This window comes from Salvelinus sp. IW2-2015, linkage group LG8 (assembly GCF_002910315.2).
Source record: "Salvelinus sp. IW2-2015 linkage group LG8, ASM291031v2, whole genome shotgun sequence".
Taxonomy (NCBI): domain Eukaryota; kingdom Metazoa; phylum Chordata; class Actinopteri; order Salmoniformes; family Salmonidae; genus Salvelinus; species Salvelinus sp. IW2-2015.
The window spans coordinates 27160080-27178669 of record NC_036848.1 but is presented as its reverse complement, the minus strand read 5'-3'; the positions used below and the strand labels follow the sequence as shown (position 1 = coordinate 27178669).

The window sequence follows — 18590 nt, the reverse complement described above, 5'->3', positions numbered from 1 at the left end:
ATTTGTAATGCACTCATTAAACCGTTCCTGTGATTGTATGAGGGAGTCATTAACTCACGGTTTAATTCATACGCTGGAGTAAATCTCATTCAAAGTCCTGTCCTTCTAATGGCTCAGGGATTGAATCCAAGAATAGAGGGACCCCGCCAGATCCATATATATATACCATTCTGGTACCCACTGATATGCCCTCAGGTTTACATCCAAGAAGAAGTACAGAAATGATTGATGATTGTTTATAAATGGAGTTATAAATTATAGTACCGTTGACACTGTACTATAATGTACTCTTCACGCACCCACTCACCCCACCCCACACACCTTCACCCACTAACACACAGCTTAATTTGCTCAGTATTGAAGTGTGTACTGCAGAAGACCTAAGCAGAAGACATAGGGAGCTACACGCTGCTACTCTTAGCACAGAGGCTGCTGAAGATGGAAAAAAGACCAAGTCTCCGCTCCAGCCTCTCCTGTTATTTATCACCTAGATCAGTGTTTCCAAAGTCCAGTCCTCAAGTACCCCCAACAGTACACATTTTTTGTCGTAGCCCCGGACAAGCACATCTGATTCATCTTGTCAACTAATCATCAAGCCCTCAATTAGTTGAATCAGGTGAGTTTGTCCGGGGCTACAACAAAAATGTGTGCTGTTGGGGCTACTCGAGAACTGGAGTTGGGAAACACTGATCAAGGTCAATACCCAGGGCCTGGCGAGCTGAGAGTAGAAACAACCTAAGTTATAGAACCGCTGCCATAGGAGTTGAACAAAATAAATGGGCACTGGCTAGGAGCATGAGCAGTAGTCCCATCCATCAGATCTAGATCTATGCTTGGCCTCTCATCACCCTCATTGTGAGTTGCAGCTGATCCCTCTGCAGAAATACAAGGCCTTTCTGTTTTTCTCTGCCTGTTCTCTCCTATTATGTTATATTCCTGTCAGGGCACGGATACAGAGAGCCAGAGAGCAGAGCTGTTAGAGGGGGTGGAAGTGAGGGAATAGGTGAGAGAGTGAAAGGAACTGACAGTCAGGTCTCATTCTTGTCCCCCCCCCCCTCCTTCTGACTCTCTCACTCTCTCTTTCCCAATTTCTAATTTCTGTCATTGCCCGAAACCAGTCAGTGTGCACATGTTTCCTCCCACACTCTGTGGGTAGAAAAGGAAGAAAAGTGGAAGAAAAGGCTGCAGGTATCTAGGAGCAGGGCTTTGCGCAGGAAAAGCAATTCTCAGTAAGTTTCTATAGCCACTGGCATTCAAGGGTTAGGGTGGAGTGCTTTCTCAATTGCTTGTTGGAGAAGGTAGGGGTTGATAGTGACATAGTTAGCATGATCTGTGTGGTTTGGAGTGAACTAGAGTTAACTGGGATTTTGTATTAGTTAGCCTTTGTGCGACTGATATCTGTGAGACCAATACACCACTTGTATTTATAGTAATAACAATGATAATGTAACGGCTGATTTCCTCCTCTTCGTCTGAAGAGGAGGTGTAGGGATCGGACCAAGACGCAGAGTGGAAAGTGTCCATGTTTTATTAACAAAATAACCTGAACACTAACGAAACAAAATAACAAAGAGAGTCTAACCGAAACAGTCCCGTGTGGCACGAACACTGACACGAAATACAAACACCCACAAAACACACGTGAAACCCAGGCTGCCTAAGTATGATTCTCAATCAGGGACAACGATTGACAGCTGCCTCTGATTGAGAATCATACCCGGCCGAACACAAACATCCCAAAATAGAAAATCACACATAGACAAACCCACCCAACTCACGCCCTGACCAACTAAATAAATACAAGACAAAAGAAAACAGGTCAGGAACGTGACAGATAACTGTATTTGTAAAGTGCGTACATTACGCATTAGTGTATACATTGTGTCCATTTTGGGCAAATAATACCTCAGTGCTTTACCYTAACTGCCATGTTACTAGTGTTTACTTTCACGTTAAGTACGACTCTGATGTTAAACCGTTTTGGACAAGAGTAGGCAGGGGTCAAGATCCTGTCTATATGGACTCAAGTGGCACTCGTTCCCTATCAATAAACGGACGTACATGTATTGTAATGCATGTCCTGCAGCAGGTGTTTATGTGTAGGCAGAGAGGGTAATCTCAGGCCATGGGAGTGCCTCGGCCACACCTTCCCATTTTCTTTTTTTCTTTGACTGAGTTAGTGTGTAATCTCTCATGGGTTTATGCCACGTTCACCTGGTAGTCCGAAGTAGGAAACGCATTTCTGACTTGATAACTGGTTGTAGTTAAACAACGTGCCACGTTCAACCAGTTAGCAAATTGGACATTTCTGAGTTTCCTAGTACCCGACTAGCACGAGAACTGGTTGGCTTTGGATGAGAGTTTGCGTTTTGAGGGTGGAGACTTCGCTCGTCTTGTTACTATCTTTTCGCATACAATCTCGGTTTCCACTAGTTGCCACAGCCACAAAGTCAAATTAGTCTATATCGTACATTTTTTTTTGCATTTTGGTCTTAGTTGAAGACGCAGAGTAGGTGCCATTCTTTTTCAACTTCACTCCTTGCTGCCACTCTTCTCACCACCTGCGTATAGGAGACATACTGGACAGCCCTTGTTCTTACCACCCCCGTCTCCTTCACCCTAACAGGACACTTCAGAAATGTGGGTGCTTGTTCACCACCGCAATTGCAGCATTCAGCTGGCATATAATACCCCTCCCGTCTACATCCACTTGACACATGACCAAATATTTAGCTTTTATCACGCTGCATGGTTTTGGGAACGAAAGCTCTCACGGGGTATCTCATAAAACCCGAATATACGTGGGAAGGGAGAGACTCTTCATCAAAAAACAATAGAATGGATGTGGGCTTCCTCACTCCATCCACAGTTTATGACTTTGTGGCTGAGATCTCCCCCAATGTAAAGTGAACATTCCTGTTATATGGTTAGCTCAACGGATGAAAATGCCATATGTTTGTGATTTTTTATTTATTTATTACTCTACCTTTAGTGAGTTATTTTGTTTATTCACCTTAGTGAAAATATACATTCATGCTCATCCTCGTGATCTTAGCAACATCATTCTCCGTTATACCAAAGTAACTGACAAAATGGCAACTTAGCTAAGGTAAACAGAAAACCTATGTTTGTTGTACAGTATTGAGCAATATTCTGTGACAGTGAGTGATGAGGGAGTGGGTGACATAATTTGTCAGATTTCTATTCACTACACACCATAAATGTCCCAAATGGAGCTTGGCCTAGTTTGTTCTATAAGGCAGCCAAATGGCTGTTACTCAGAAGAATGTTTAAAAAAAATCTTTAGCACACTGTTTAGTAAAGTAAACCTTCCTGTTATATGATTAGGTCAACGGATTATTAGGGAAATGAATTATCCAAATGAAAATGCCCTCTAATTACGTTGATTCATCGGTACGTGCATACATTTACCAATTCCCACGATAACTTGTAATATAATGTATCCCGAAATTCCCCATTCCATCCTAATCGTCTCTGTTTCTTCATCTTTATCGCAGAGCTGAAAAAACAGAAGTATTAAGCGAAGACCTTCTACAAGTAAGAAATGAGTAAAAATGTAATTTTGTGTGTGTGCATTTATGTGTGTGTTTGTGTGCTTATAAAGGCCTAATATACAGTACCTGTCAAAAGTTTGGACACACCTACTCATTCAATGGTTTTTCTTTATTTGTACTCTCTTCTACATTGTAGAATAATAGCGAAGACATCAAAACTATGACATAACACATATGGAATCATGTAGTAACCAAAAAAGTGTTAAACAAATGTTATATTTTATATTAGAGATTCTTCAAAGTAGCCACCCTTTGCCTTGATGACAGCTTTGCACAGTCTTGGCATTCTCTAAACCAACTTCACCTGGAATGCTTTTCCAACGGTCTTGAAGGAGTTCCCACATATGCTGAGCACTTGTTGGCTGCTTTTCCTTCACTCTGCCGTCCAACTCATCCCAAACCATCTCAATTGGTTTGAGGTTGGGTGATTGTGGAGACAGATCATCTGATGCAGCACTCCATCACTCTCCATCTTGGTCAAATAGCCCTTACACAGCCTGGAGGTGTGTTGGGTCATTGTCCTGTTAAAAAACAAATGATAGTCCCACTAAGCGCAAACCATATGGGATGGCGTATCGCTGCAGAATGCTGTGGTAGCCATGCTGGTTAAGTGTGCCTTGAATTCTAAATAAATCACAGACACTGTCACCAGCAAAGCACCCCCACACCATCATACCTCCTCCTTCGTGCTTCACGGTGGGAACCACACATGCGGAGATCATCCCATCACCTACTCTGCGTCTCTACAATGTAGAAATAGTCAAAATAAAGAAAAGTCTTGAATGAGTAGGTGTGTCCAAACGTTTGCTGATACTGTGGGTCTAGGATATGCCTGTTTGCTGTGTGTGTGTGTGTGTGTGTGAACTGCAAAGTAGGTCATACCTCTTTCCTGAATGTGAAACTCTAACCCTAAAACAGAGTATGCAATGTGTGAAATGGGTGTCGAATTCCCCAAGGCAAAATTCATCAGCAATGGGAGACAAAGTCTGAACATCCCCTCTGATTTACTGAGGGAGCCTGGTGCCCAGACTAGGCTACTGGCTATAATTGCTACAGATGAATGAAGTCGTCAATGGATGTGACATCGGTTCCACTGGATGGATTTCGGATGAGTGTAGCTGTTTAGGCACACTTCAGATTACCTGTGTGTGTGTGTGTGTGTGTGTGTGTGTGTGTGTGTGTGTGTGTGTGTGTGTGGTGTGTGTGTGTGTGTGTGTGTGTGTGGTGTGCGTGCGTGCGTGCGGTGTGTTTGTTTGTGTGTCCGTCCGTAGAGAGATGCCAGCTTACTGAGCCCTGTCCTATCGTTCTGTCATGCAGTGGAGAAGCGGCTGGAGCTGGTTAAGCAGGTGTCCCACAGCACCCACAAGAAGCTGACTGCCTGTCTGCAGGGCCAACAGGGGGTGGATGTGGAGAAGAGATCTGTCAGATCGCCCTCGGTGAGTCTGCCTGTATTTTTCCTTTTCCTTCTTGTAATGCTGACATTGATATGACAGTAGAGTGCGGTACATGTTCTTCTGTTCTATTTCCTGTGTAGAAAAAGCTACCCCTCACAACACTAGCACAATGTCTGGTGGAGGGAGCAGCAGTGTTGGGCGACGACTCGCTACTGGGGTGAGTGCACACACAAACAGACACAAATACACAAACGCACATACATTAATCGTCTGCCACATCCGTCATGGGATTTTTTAAAGTGTGCTGACATGGGAAACGTGGCAGTGTCACCCAGTGAACCAGGCCTGATTCATGATCATGACACATGATCAACAGCAGAGCGACTATTACGGTCATTGCTAGTGAAGACTGAGCTCTTGTCAAATGAATGACTTTATTGTATTGCATCAGCAAATTTTAACAGCATATAACACTTTTTTCCATTATTGTGAAGGTGTGGACTTTGCCATAGTGATAGCACGTACAGTAATACCACACAATTTCTAGTGAAATGAGGTCCTGTTTTGTGTTCTAATTGGCTATGTGCTATTTTCTCTGGCTTCACATTGGCCGGTTGCAGGAAGATGCTGAAGCTGTGTGGTGAGACACAGGAGAAGATGGCTCTGGAGCTCATCCTGTTTGAGTTCACCATTGAGAGAGACGTGGTGGAACCCCTATACGAACTGGCAGAGGTACTTACTGTAGACGGTCATGTACCACGGTCATGAAGACTACACCACTGCAAATGTATCTCACCTACAAAGCTACACAAGCTGTGAGAACATGATTCCTATGACAATGCCCGTGTGTCTCTATCCAATCTCTCACACTACAGAACAAACCAGAGTAAAGTGTCTTTGTTTTATGATGTGATTTCACTCAGGTGGAAATCCCCAACATCCAGAAACAAAGGAAACATTTAGCAAAACTGGTTTTGGACATGGACTCGGCACGCACAAGGTACGAGCTGCTCACTGACAGTGTGTGTGGGTGTCTGTGTCAGTATGTGAGGAGTCTCTGTGTGATTTTCAAGGTGCTTTTTTTTGTGTGTATCTGTGTGTGAAAAAGGATTTGTGATTTGCCCGTCGTTTCCAAAACAGAGAGAAACTCAATCCCCTGTGAACTGACCTCTTTACAGCGTTCCACGCGAACGTCACTGTTTGATCGCCCATATTGTACAGTGAAGATCTAGGCGTGGCCACATTCTCCACCCCTCAAATACTCACCTCATCATACCCCTTCACCTTAATATACCCCTCACCTTGGCACTCCATGGATCTTCTTTCTTTTACCTGGATTTCCTTTTACAGTCACGCTTCCAGTATACCTCAGTGTCTCTCCACTGCCCTTCCCGTATTCAGCACTGTGGCTCAGGGATAGACTGCAACCACAGCCTCTGCCTCTGTGCTGAGTCTGACCTATACATATTACACACACATTAGGGGCCAAGACATTGGGGAAATGTAATGCATTTTCCTCACAGAGCTCCTGCAGTTTCTTCTGCTGACCCAAATGTGTGCCTTGAGCTCCCCTGGCAGCAGTGGACATTATCTCTGCTCTGTGACTCAGACCTCTCAGACACATACAAATAAACCAGAGAGAGAGGGCGAGAGATACTATGGACAAGTGGGTAGGATAGAGAGGAGAGAGGGGAAGGCAGACAGAAAGACAGGCAGACAGATAGACAGACTGGGAAGTGAACAAGTGCACACTTAGGGCATAACGATAGAGAATTAGGAAGCAGCGGATGTCTATATGTTTGCATAGGATGTGTAATCCCGCCTCTTTCTTCCCTCCACCCCTCAGGTTCCACCAGTCCTCCAAGTCTGGTATGTCCAGCAACGTGCAGCCAGGGGCCAAGGGCGAGCACCTCAGAGAAGAGATGGAAGAAGCAGCCAATCGAATGGAGATCTGTCGAGTCAGTCTACATCTCCCTTTCCTCGCTCTCGTTCTCTTTCTAACGCTCCTCAAGATGTTTTCTCTGAAATCGCTGTTTATTTTCTGAAGTTATCCTTTTGTATTTTTCCAGGATCAATTATCTGCAGACATGTACAATTTTGTGGCCAAAGAAATTGACTATGCAAGCTACTTTCAGACAGTAAGGACTGAACGGTCTCTCTCTAATAGCACTCACTATGTCTTCATTGAGGTACAAACAGGGACATAGAAAATACACTAATCTCTCTCCGTCTCTCTCCTTCTCGGTCTCTTTGTCTCTGTTTTCCTCTCTCTCCTCTCTCTTCTCTCTCCTCTCTCTCTCTCTCTCTCTCTCTCTCTCTTCTCTCTCTCTCTCTCTCTCTCGTCTTATCTCTCTCTCTCTCTCTCTCTCTCTCTCTCTCTCTCTCTCTCTCTGTAGTTGATAGAGGTGCAGGCAGAGTACCACAGGAAGTCGTTAGAGCTCCTCCAGAATATTCTGCCTCAGATCAAAGCCCACCAGGGTGAGTCTGTCTGCCCAGTGCCCACCCGGCCGCCCTCACTCATTATTACACACACATTATGCCAACTCTGTCCTCAGTCAACCCTGCAGTAGGAGCACTGGTGCACATCTTCTCTCTATTCATCATGGTTGATCAATTCTGTTTAAATTTAGTCCGTTTTGGAGATGGAAATTAAATTTGTGAATTTGAATTTGAAAAGGGACATTTCTTTTTTTTTTATGAAGACGTTTCAATTCATGAATGGAATTTCAATTAACTCACAGAATTTCAGTAGTTTAAATGGAACTGACCCCAACCCTGATATTCACAATGCACCCATATCTGTGGTTGCAGTATGCTTTTTGTTAACTTTTTATGTATAATTTAAAGTCAATAGGGACTGCTCAGAAGCTATGTGTATGAGTGTGTATGAGGCAACCTTAGTAATAACCTGATTAACCTGCTGACTGTGTAACCTTGGTGCTGTGTGTGTTGTGGTTGACAGAGACCTGGGTGGAGAGGCCGTGCTATGGGAAACCCTTAGAGGAGCACCTTGCCCTCAGCGGGCGGGACATTGCCTTCCCCATCGAAGCCTGTGTCACCATGCTGCTGGAGTGTGGCATGCAGGAAGAGGTCAGTGTGTATTCCACACTATCAGTATGTCTTCCCATTACCAAGTGACAACATACTGATTAGCCTAACCTCCTGTGTCCCTGTCCCATTCCAGGGCCTGTTCAGAGTAGCGCCCTCTGCCTCCAAACTGAAGAAGCTCAAGGCATCTCTAGACTGTGGGGTGATGGACGTACAGGAGTACTCTGCAGACCCTCACGCCATCGCAGGTGAGTTGGCAACCCAACACCCCCAAATACATCACTTCCTTTCACTCTGCTCTGTATTATCATGGCAGCTGACATTGTCATGGAGATCGTCTCGAACCCTGCCCCTAGTCTGTTCGGGTTATCAAGGGCTCCCTGTCAACCTAAGAACTTCAACTTGGGTCTTATACACAGCCTTCTTAAGATCCTGGCTGTGTGAGTACCTGTGAATACACAGACCCTGAGTGAGCCTTGAAAAGAATCCTCTCTGAATCCTCTTCCGTGTTCATTTCTATTGATTCCATGTTAACCAGGGTGATACACAGAACCAGCACCAAAAGGAAAGCCCATTTGCAACCCTCTCCTGAGGGGAGAGTAGTACCAAGGCGGATTCATGTCCCACGTCACCCAGTCTAAACACATCAGAATCAAGTCAACAGCATAGCGCTTTCTAACAAAGTGAATAAAAAAAAATATATGTTTTATTGTCACATACACCGGATAGGTGCAGTGACATCTATTGTTTTACAGGGTCAGCAATAGTAAAGATGCTCCCTGGAGGGATTCAAACTGCTTTGCATTTAATGTGTTTATCTAGTGCAGATAGACACACACACCGCCATGCCTACACATACAGTTGAAGTCGGAAGTTTACATACACTTAGTCATTAAACCTCGTTTTTCAACCACTCCACAACTTTCTTGTCAACAAACTATAGTTTTGGCAAGTCGGTTAGGACATCTACTTTGTGCATGACACAAGTAACTTTTCCAACAATTGTTTACAGACAGATTATTTCACTTAAAATTCACTGTATCACAACTCCAGTGGGTCAGTAGTTTACATACACTAAGTTGACTGTGCCTTTAAACAGCTTGGAAAATTCCAGAAAATTATGTCATGGCTTTAGAAGCTTCTGATAGGCTAATTGACATCATTTGAGTCATTTGGAGGTGTACCTGTGGATGTATTTCAAAGCCTACCTTCAAACTCAGTGCCTCTTTGCTTGACAACATGGAAAAATCAAAAGAAATCAGCCAAGACCTCAGAAAAAAATTGTAGACCTCCACAAGTCTGGTTCATCCTTGGGAGCAATTTCCAAACGCCTGAAGGTACCACGTTCATCTGTACAAACAATAGTACGCAACTATAAACACCATGGGACCACGCAGCCGTCATACCGCTCAGGAAGGAGACGCGTGCTGTCTCCTAGAGATGAACGTACTTTGGTGCGAAAAGTGCAAATCAATCCCAGAATAATAGTAAAAGACCTTGTGAAGATGCTGGAGGAAACAGGTACAAAAGTAACTATATCCACAGTAAAACGAGTCCTATTTCGACATAACCTGAAAGGCCGCTCAGCAAGGAAGAAGCCACTGCTCCAAAACTAGACTACGGTTTGCAACTGCACATGGGGACAAAGATTGTACTTTTTTGAGAAACGTCTTCTGGTCTGATGAAACAAAAATAGAGCTGTTTGGCCATAATGACCATCGTTATGTTTGGAGGAAAAAGGGGGAGGCTTGCAAGCCGAAGAACACCATCTCAACTGTGAAGCATGGGGGTGGCAGCATCATGTTGTGGGGGTGCTTTGCTGCAGGAGGGACTGGTGCACTTCACAAAATAGATGGCGTCATGAGGATGGAAAATTATGTGGATATATTGAAGCAACATCTCAAGACATCAGTCAGGAAGTTAAACGCTTGGTCGCAAATGGGTCTTCCAAATGGACAATGACCCCAAGCATACTTCCAAAGTTGTGGCAAAATGGCTTAAGGACAACAAAGTCAAGGTATTGGAGTGGCCATCACAAAGCCCTGACCTCAATCCTATAGAAAAGTTGTGGACAGAACTGAAAATGTGTCTGCGACCAAGGTGGCCGACAAACCTGACTCAGTTACACCAGCTCTGTCAGGAGGAATGGGCCAAAATTCACCCAATATATTGTGGGAAGCTTGTGGAAGGCTACCTGAAATGTTTGTCCCAAGTTAAACCATTTAAAGGCAGTGCTACCAAATACTAATTGAGTGTATGTAAACGTCTGACCCACTGGGAATGTGATGAAAGAAATAAAAGCTGAAATAAATCATTCTCTCTACTATTATTCTGACATTTTACATTCTTAAAATAAAGTGGTGATCTAACTGACCTAAKACAGGGAATTTTCATAGGATTAAATGTCAGGAATTGTGAAAAACTGAGTTTAAATGTATTTGGCTAAGGTGTATGTAAACTTCTGACTGTACACTCTACACACAGAATGGTGGCACAGCTGTTGTGGTTTCCTCTGTACCATCAGAATGCAAGGGACATCCTGAAGTCCTGGTCTATCCTTCACATAGAATACATCCCCAGGAGAAATAGTTGCATTAGAGACCTACACCCCTCCCCCCCTTTCTCCATCTTTCTGTGTCTGTGTGTTTTATGAAGTGTCTCATCCCTTGGTACTGACGTCTTTAGGCCTACACAGTAGCCATTTTACAATTTCTTACTCTCTTACTTCAAGCTCTCCCTCTCATTTTCAACACACACACCACCCTCATCCTCTCTGTTTATCCGTCTAACTTTCACTCACCCTCCTATTGTCTCATCCCAACAGGTGCTTTGAAATCCTACCTACGGGAACTCCCTGAGCCACTGATGACCTTTGAACTTTATGATGAATGGATCCAAGCTTCTAAGTCAGTGTCAATTTGTAATGGTGCCGCCATTAGTTGATGTCTATTCATTGTGTTTGATTCATACTCTGTGCTGCTGATTCTTTATTTACTCGAAAAGTATGAGATCATTGGATGTGGGGTTTCTCTTTCACGCTAAGCTGTTATTTTGTGGTTTGTCTGGCAGCATTCAAGACCAGGACAAGAGACTCCAAGCCCTCCTCACAGCCTGCGAGAAACTACCCCTGGCCAATGGCAACAACTTCAAGTGAGTCGCCCTATCTGGGTTTCGCTTTGTCTCTGTCCCGCACCCATTTCACTCTTTCTTGGCACTTGCCTGACCATTAAATGATTTCAGTTTCAATCACCTTTCACTGTTTCTATCCTTCGCTGCTCTTATCACATCAGCTGTTGCACTGAACTGGTGAAGAGTTCATCGTAGCCTTCAAGCAGCCAGAACTGGGTGTGCTTTTTGTGTTTTTCTGTGTTGGCTGCTTGATCAAGGATAGCATCATGGAATATTGTTTGCAGGAGCTTGACATATGATCAAAAGGAGTGGGAGTAGAGGGTGTACGGGTGAAACAGAAATCCAAAGGCTGACAGACTGCAGTGCTTGTCAGTGTCATCGTTGAATCTCACTTAATGGGCTTATTTTTAGGTTGTCTTCTTTCGCGAACACCTGTCAAACCTGTCCTTGTCATAGCCCAATTGAAATGAGCTGCCTGGGGGTTCTGTCTGAACAATCGGTTCATCTTAGATGAGCCAGAAAACAACAATCTGTAGGATTCAGAGATTTGTCAGCCAATGCAGTAGACAGTACGTGAATGATCATGATCGAAAAAAACATAAACGTATTGTTAGTTTTATTGTTTCTTTTTCAGGTATTTAATCAAATTCCTCGCCAAGTTAGATGACTACCAGGATGACAATAAAATGACTCCTGGGAATATTGCAATAGTCTTGGGTCCCAACCTGCTGTGGACAACGCAGGAAGGGTAGGACTTCACCTATCTTTAACACACTATTTAGTCACACCATAGAGACTATACATAAAGTACCTTATTTTAAAAGCATTTCCTGGTCATTGATAGTGACTTAAAGAGATAAAACGGTCCAAATTAAATCATACTCATATCTCCAAGGTTCAAGTTAATAATTTCCAGTGTTGAACAGTTGCATTGAATTCACTGTCTGGCAATCGCTCTTCATCAAATTAAACTAACTCCTCCATACCTCTTCCTCTCCCTCCCTCCAGGAGCATTACAGAGATGATGACCACTGTGTCCCTGCAGATTGTAGGCATCATTGAGCCCATCATCCAGCACGCTGACTGGTTCTTCCCTGGAGGTGAGAGAGGACACAGTATCTGTTCAGCTTCTGTAAGCCACGACCGCCTATCTCATCCATTAGAATGTAATACTGTTGCTTTAATGTCCCTGTATCACCCGCTGTATGTGGGTAAATGGAAACCGGCACCTGCTCGTACATATACAGTATGACAGTCAGTCAGCTTAAGTAGCCGTAGGAGACCTATTCACAATTTTAAGAATCAGTTCTTATAACGGGATACATGTTTATTGTCACAAAAGTAATCAAATCAAATGTATTTATATAGCCCTTCTTACATCAGCTGATATCTCAAAGTGCTGTACAGAAACCCAGCCTAAAACCCCAAACAGCAAGCAATGCAGGTGTAGAAGCAAAACTCCCTAGAAAGGCCAAAACCTAGGAAGAAACCTAGAGAGGAACCAAGCTAGGAGGGGTGGCCAGTCCTCTTCTGGCTGTGCCGGGTGGAGATTATAACAGAACATGGCCAAGATGTTCAAATGTTCATAAATGACCAGCATGGTCAAATAATAATACCTCACCTATCGCTTTCCTCTCTCTCAGAGATTGAGTTTAATGTCACAGGAAACTATGGCAGCCCGGTCCACACCAACCACAACGCCAACTACAGCTCCATGCCCTCTCCGGATATGGACCATTCCGATCGCAAGCACAATGACCAGAGCCGACGTCCCCTCAGTGTGGCCACTGACAATATGATGCTCGAGTTCTATAAGAAGGATGGGTAAGAAGATCCGACTCGTGTTGTACCTGTCTTGCCCTAACTTTTCCATCTCTCTTAAATCCCTCTTTCTGAAGTCAACTACCTAACCACCTGTCTTCCCTTAATGTCCTTGCTGAACACTCTTAACTGGAACATGAACCATTGGACAACAAGGATTACTCGTGATGTCGGTTATTGCAGTAGAGTTCAGAATTAAGGATAGTTGTGTTGACATGTTAATGGGGACAATGGGCCTTTAGAGGTATGGATGAGCAGATGAAAGCTGATGGCTTGATCGACTAGTGAGAGATTTGAGTGTTGTGTGAAAGCTATATGCCTTAGATATAGCATCATGCCACCTTTCCATGTCAATAGTTTTTGTTTCTATAATAATATAACCCCGTACACTCAGTGAAAAGGAGAGCTTAGTAAAGAGTTCAGTCTGGGTATGAGAGGGGTGGAGAGAATGTCACTAAATTATTCTTCATCTTGGGTGAGAGCGAAAGAGAGAAATGCACTAAGACAGACAGAACAGGGAGCTCAGAGAAATATGTTGGTCTATGGTGGTGCAGTAAGCAGTCTTGTGCTGTACGGAGAATTAGTTTCAAGTCGATCATGTTTTCTCTCTCTCTTTTCAAAATAACTCTCTGTCTTGTCGGCCCCTGTTCAGCAGACATCTGAGCCCCTCAGCTCGGGGGCCACGTAAACCCAGCTAATTAAACTTGGCGAGGACTGTGTTGGGACCAACACACTGCTCTCATTAGAAACACACGCCCCTCCAGATAGAGCAGGAAGATCAGGACAAGGAGAATTCGGCCCCCTAGTACAAACTGAGACCAATGAGGAAGTAGCATTCCCAGAGTTGATGTCCAAATTAAAATCCATACCTCTGTTATGGTTTTACTCACCCTGGGCCTTTCGCTAAAGCACTATGGGAGATGTCATGCCGTGTCCTTGACCGTTTCTTTGCTTGGTGTGTAAGATTGTCATTGATTCCAAAAATATCTGAATATTACGTAGCCTTTAACCATCCATAGTTGTACATTGCTTTTTTATAGTAAACAAGCACATTGACCACTGCTGCAAGTGACTTCCTGTATGTTGGTGTTATTTTGGGGTATTTATTACGTTGGTGGGGAAATGTTGGCCTAATTGGTTAATTGGCTCACTGGTAGGACATGCTTGGAGCTCTTTTGGGAAGGAATATCTTCACCCCTCAAATCCCTCACCTCATGACTCCCAGCATGACATCCATCCCGCATAACCCCCTGCAATCCAAGCCTGAAGGTTCGACCTGGTGATCCTCCATCTTGGATCCAACCCCTGACCTGACTGCTCCCCCAGTTGCTTTGATATATATGTCGTGATGCTTTGAATCAATTAACAGAGGTTCTCATGATCCTTACCTTTTATTGTGATGTTTTTGTCCTACCAAGCAGCGTTAGGAAAATTCAAAGGTACGGTACTTACTCTGTTCTTCTCGCTGTTTACCTTTGTCTGAACTGTCTGTGGAAAGAAAGCCTCTCTCTGTCATCATTTGTCTGTCAGTATTCCAGTAGTATTCCAGTCATGATTATTCTATCGTCCAAATGACACACTTGTAATCCTATAGTTCAACATTCCCTACAGAGTGCTGTTGACAGACAGTGCTACCAACTAACTGTTGTCAAGTTCCTGTGTGTACAATGTTATCACACTGTGTGGTTTATTTACTTAAAATGCATCGTGGCAATTTCTGGCATTTGATGTACTCGTTTGATTTGCTTTGACAAGTGCAAATGGCAATAACAGGTGCCAACATTTGTTTGTCACACAGAGACCAACCATACATACACCCACACTGTGACACATTATTACAAATGTCTCCTTTCCCTAGTGTGTCTATGCATACTGTTCGGTAAGGAGTGTCCTGGCGATTGTGAGCACTACAGGATGAGGCTCCCTGGGCTTGGCTGACCTCTGACCACTGTATTTGATTGACTGTGTGTGTCTGTCCCTCTGCAGCATGGGGGTCAGGGTGATGGACACTTCTTGGGTGTCGCGCAGGGGCTCGTCGTCAGTGCGTAAAACCTCCTCCACGCCCCCGAGTATGCAGCCACCCCTCCCTCCCTCAGATGCTCTCATACCTGAGCAGGGGGAGCTCTCTGCGTCCCCCTCACCAACCCCTCCTCCCGCTGGCAGCGACCGTGCCAGGTAAGGCTGTTGTTGCCCCCCCACTCCAATTTACCCCAATCCTCGCGTCCTGAAACTTACATCGACATGGCGTTGTCTACTTTTTCTGTCTGTTTTTTCTGTCTGTTTGTCTTCTAATTCTCTTTCCCATGCATCGTCTTCACCTTTCTGTGAACCAACGCCCAGTTTCATGTCAAACTTGGTTTGAGCTTGTGTGATGTTGTTTTCATTGTGGTCCTTGTGCTTGAGCTTCAGAGTTTCTAGAGCCCTTTGAAGTAAAATTTGTGCTTGTTTAGTTTCATATACAGGTTGTACCAGAGGGTTGTTTTTTGGTAGAAGGATATAAAGTATTATTTTTATTAGTTTTTCAGATAGCACTTTTTTTATCCATTACCCATGAAATTGTAACAATGTGAGCAAAGAAAAGGCTCACCTCATCTCAGAGGTAGCTTGCCAATGCAGCATGTACATGTTTTTCATTTTTTATCTATCAGAACAGGTTTCATTAACACCTAACAGCCTAACGTTACTCCTTATAGTCCAAAGACGATTACACGTTCTGTTTAAAGGCGATTTGTCTCTGGAAGCCAAAACAGCCAAATACTTCATCTAACTTGAATCGATTCTCAATTGCGGAATGGTCCTAGAAACATAAATCCCTCTACTTTCATGTCACATCAAAATCATTTCACAAATGCTAAATACCTACTTACTGTTTTTACTGTTTTTAACACAGTTGCAGCCGACAGTATTTTTCAGTGACAACACGTTTGTGGCTTCAGTCTTCCGTTTACACACAACGTGTTCGGAGATGCAGATAGCTTATTAGCACACCCCTCTGTCTTCCATCTGTTTTCCGTAAACAAGCGTTGTCACATGGAAATATGGCCGTGTGGGAACCCTAACCCTATAAAGGTGTAAGTTAACCTTTTGTTTTTTGAAAAACATTTCTTGCTGATATGAAGGATACGTTCCTTATGTTTCCTAAACCGTACCGCGAGTGATGTGTGTCAACGTTTAGAGCAACCATTGGGGGCTCGTAAAAAATTTCCCTGGTCACGGCCTCCCGAGTGGCGCAGAGGTCTAAGGCGTCACTACAGACCCTAGTTCAATCCCAGGCTGTGTCACACCCGGCCGAGACCGGGAGACCCATGAGGCGGTGCACAATAGGCCCAGCGTCGTATGGGTTAGGGGAGGGTTTGGCCGGCCGAGATTTCCTTGTCCCATCGTGCTCTAGCGACTCCTTGTGGCGGGCTGGGCGCCTGCAAGCTGACTTCGTTCGCCAGCTGGATGGTGCTTCCTCCGACACATTGGTGCGGTTGGCTTCCGGGTTAAGCGAGCAGTGTGTCAAGAAGCAGGGTGGTGTTTCGGAGGACGCATTGCTCTCGATCTTCACCTCTCCCGAGTCCGTAGGGGAGTTGCAGCGATGGGACAATTGGATTACACGAAATTAGGGAGAAAAAGGGGTAAAAGTATATATAATAATAAAAAAGATATATAATAGTAATAATTCCTGTTCAGAAGATACGATCGTCAATAGGCGCTAAAGCAGTTAGCGTCTATGAATGGGATATGCTCATGTAAGATGGGAAGAAAAAAAAATATTGCATTTGTCAAGCAGTTTTAGGATTTGTGCTGAATGAATATACTGTATGGCATGGCCTGTATTAATGTTTTTCCTTTGCTCTTTTTTCTTTTCAATTTTTCTATTTCCTTAGACCTCTCTCTCCTCACCCTCTTAACACGACTCTGTTCAACGTTGGTTGACTAATTCCTTCCCTGATACAAAAACCCGCACTTGTTCCCCTTCACACTTAACTGCACTGGTTATTGAGTGTTCACAAACATGCCAGAATGGCCCACTGGACTTCCTCACATACAGTATATTTTTTTATACAATGCTTTTCGTTCCACAACAAGAACGTGCCAATATTGGCCTCTTCCTGACTCAAGAACAATTCAATTCCCTGTGAAATCATTTACATTTTTATCATTGCAGCTCCGATGATGCGTCATCCACTTGGTCGGACTCCTGTTATGCCTACCCCTCTCCGGAGGAGGAGAGGCCCCCTCCCCCTTACCCCTCTTCCTCCTCTTGCTACCCGCCTCTTCACCATTTCTACCCCCGAGCACCGCAGTGCGCGCGCCCTGTCGCCCCCGGTCCCGAGTCCGTGCCTCCCGGGCCGTCTACCCCACCTCCCCCACGCTGGTCTAACTATAGCCCTCACCCACTGCCCCCCTCCTCGTGCCCCTCTCCCTCTCCCTCCCCACAGCAGCTTGATATCAACTCTAACCCCAAGCCCAGCTCCCTGCACCTGCCTAAACAGAGTTCCCTGGCCGAAGCTCTGCATGCGCCCCCACCGTCAGAAACTAACGTCTCCCCCCTCTACATCAAAACCCCCCTCGTGCTAACCCGACACGACCCGTCCCTCGTTCCCCACCCCCCTAACTTTCCCCTGTCCACACCTCTTCTGTGGGCCGCCTGTGCCTGTAGCCGAGAGAGAGGAGCCAAGCTGACTGGGTAAATACTATGTCACATCGTCCGGCCACTCCTAGAACCGGGACACAAACTCAGTCTTCGTAACACACACAGGCTTGAGTGGCTCATAATGACAAGATGAGGGATATTGGGAGACAAACGGGAGAGTGAGAGAGAGGGAGCTCCAATATGCCAACATCCTGTTTTATACATTTTGTTCATTTTCTCATTCTGTTCTATTGGAGCGTTTTAGTACCTTATTTTACAGGAGGATGTTGCCAAGCAACAAACAATATTCAAAGCTCTCAGCGATAGCAGAATATAGTGGGTGTTAATGAGTCATTTTAGTGGGCCCAGTTGGCCTTGGATGGTAGTTGGCTAGTTTTGTTTTTGAATAGGAATTGGATTTAGAGTGACTAAGTGAAAAATATGGATGAGCTGGGCATGATTCCTAACCAATCATTGGCCTTCATCGGAATGGGGTCTTTTACATCAACAGCCATAAGGAATGTTTCAATGGATAGCTCCACCCTAACTCCAAATCCCTCCAGTCCCGATCACCCATCCTCATCTGCTGTCAATAGGCGGGGGAATTTGGAGCTGGGAGAGCTGTCACTCCCATCCTATTATCAACTGGTTAGGTTTTTTCCTTCAAGCTCTCTAACCATTGACATTCTGGCTGCATAGTGCCATAAAAGGCAACACAAATCTATTAAACCTACAGGCTTGGGCTTGGATTTTTGGGGGGTTTATGCTCCACTGCAATATAGCTGGTAGTGCGTATACTTGCAGTAGTGAAAGTGGTCACTCAGATTATTTGACGTTGAACTACGGGGATTTTCATTCCTATGGATGTCATGACATGTGCAGGAATAAGGTCAATATATTCAACCTGATTGGCAATTGTTAGCTACATGGCGTTCACTGCTTACTGACAGGCAATGAACACGGACACACACACACACACACACACACACACACACACACACA

At 44.5% G+C, this 18590-nt stretch overlaps 1 pseudogene; it reads left to right on the top strand.

Annotated features, from left to right (window-relative positions):
- Positions 1–18590, top strand: part of LOC111968212 (rho GTPase-activating protein 44-like) — a 43892-nt pseudogene that overhangs the window by 19054 nt on the left and 6248 nt on the right.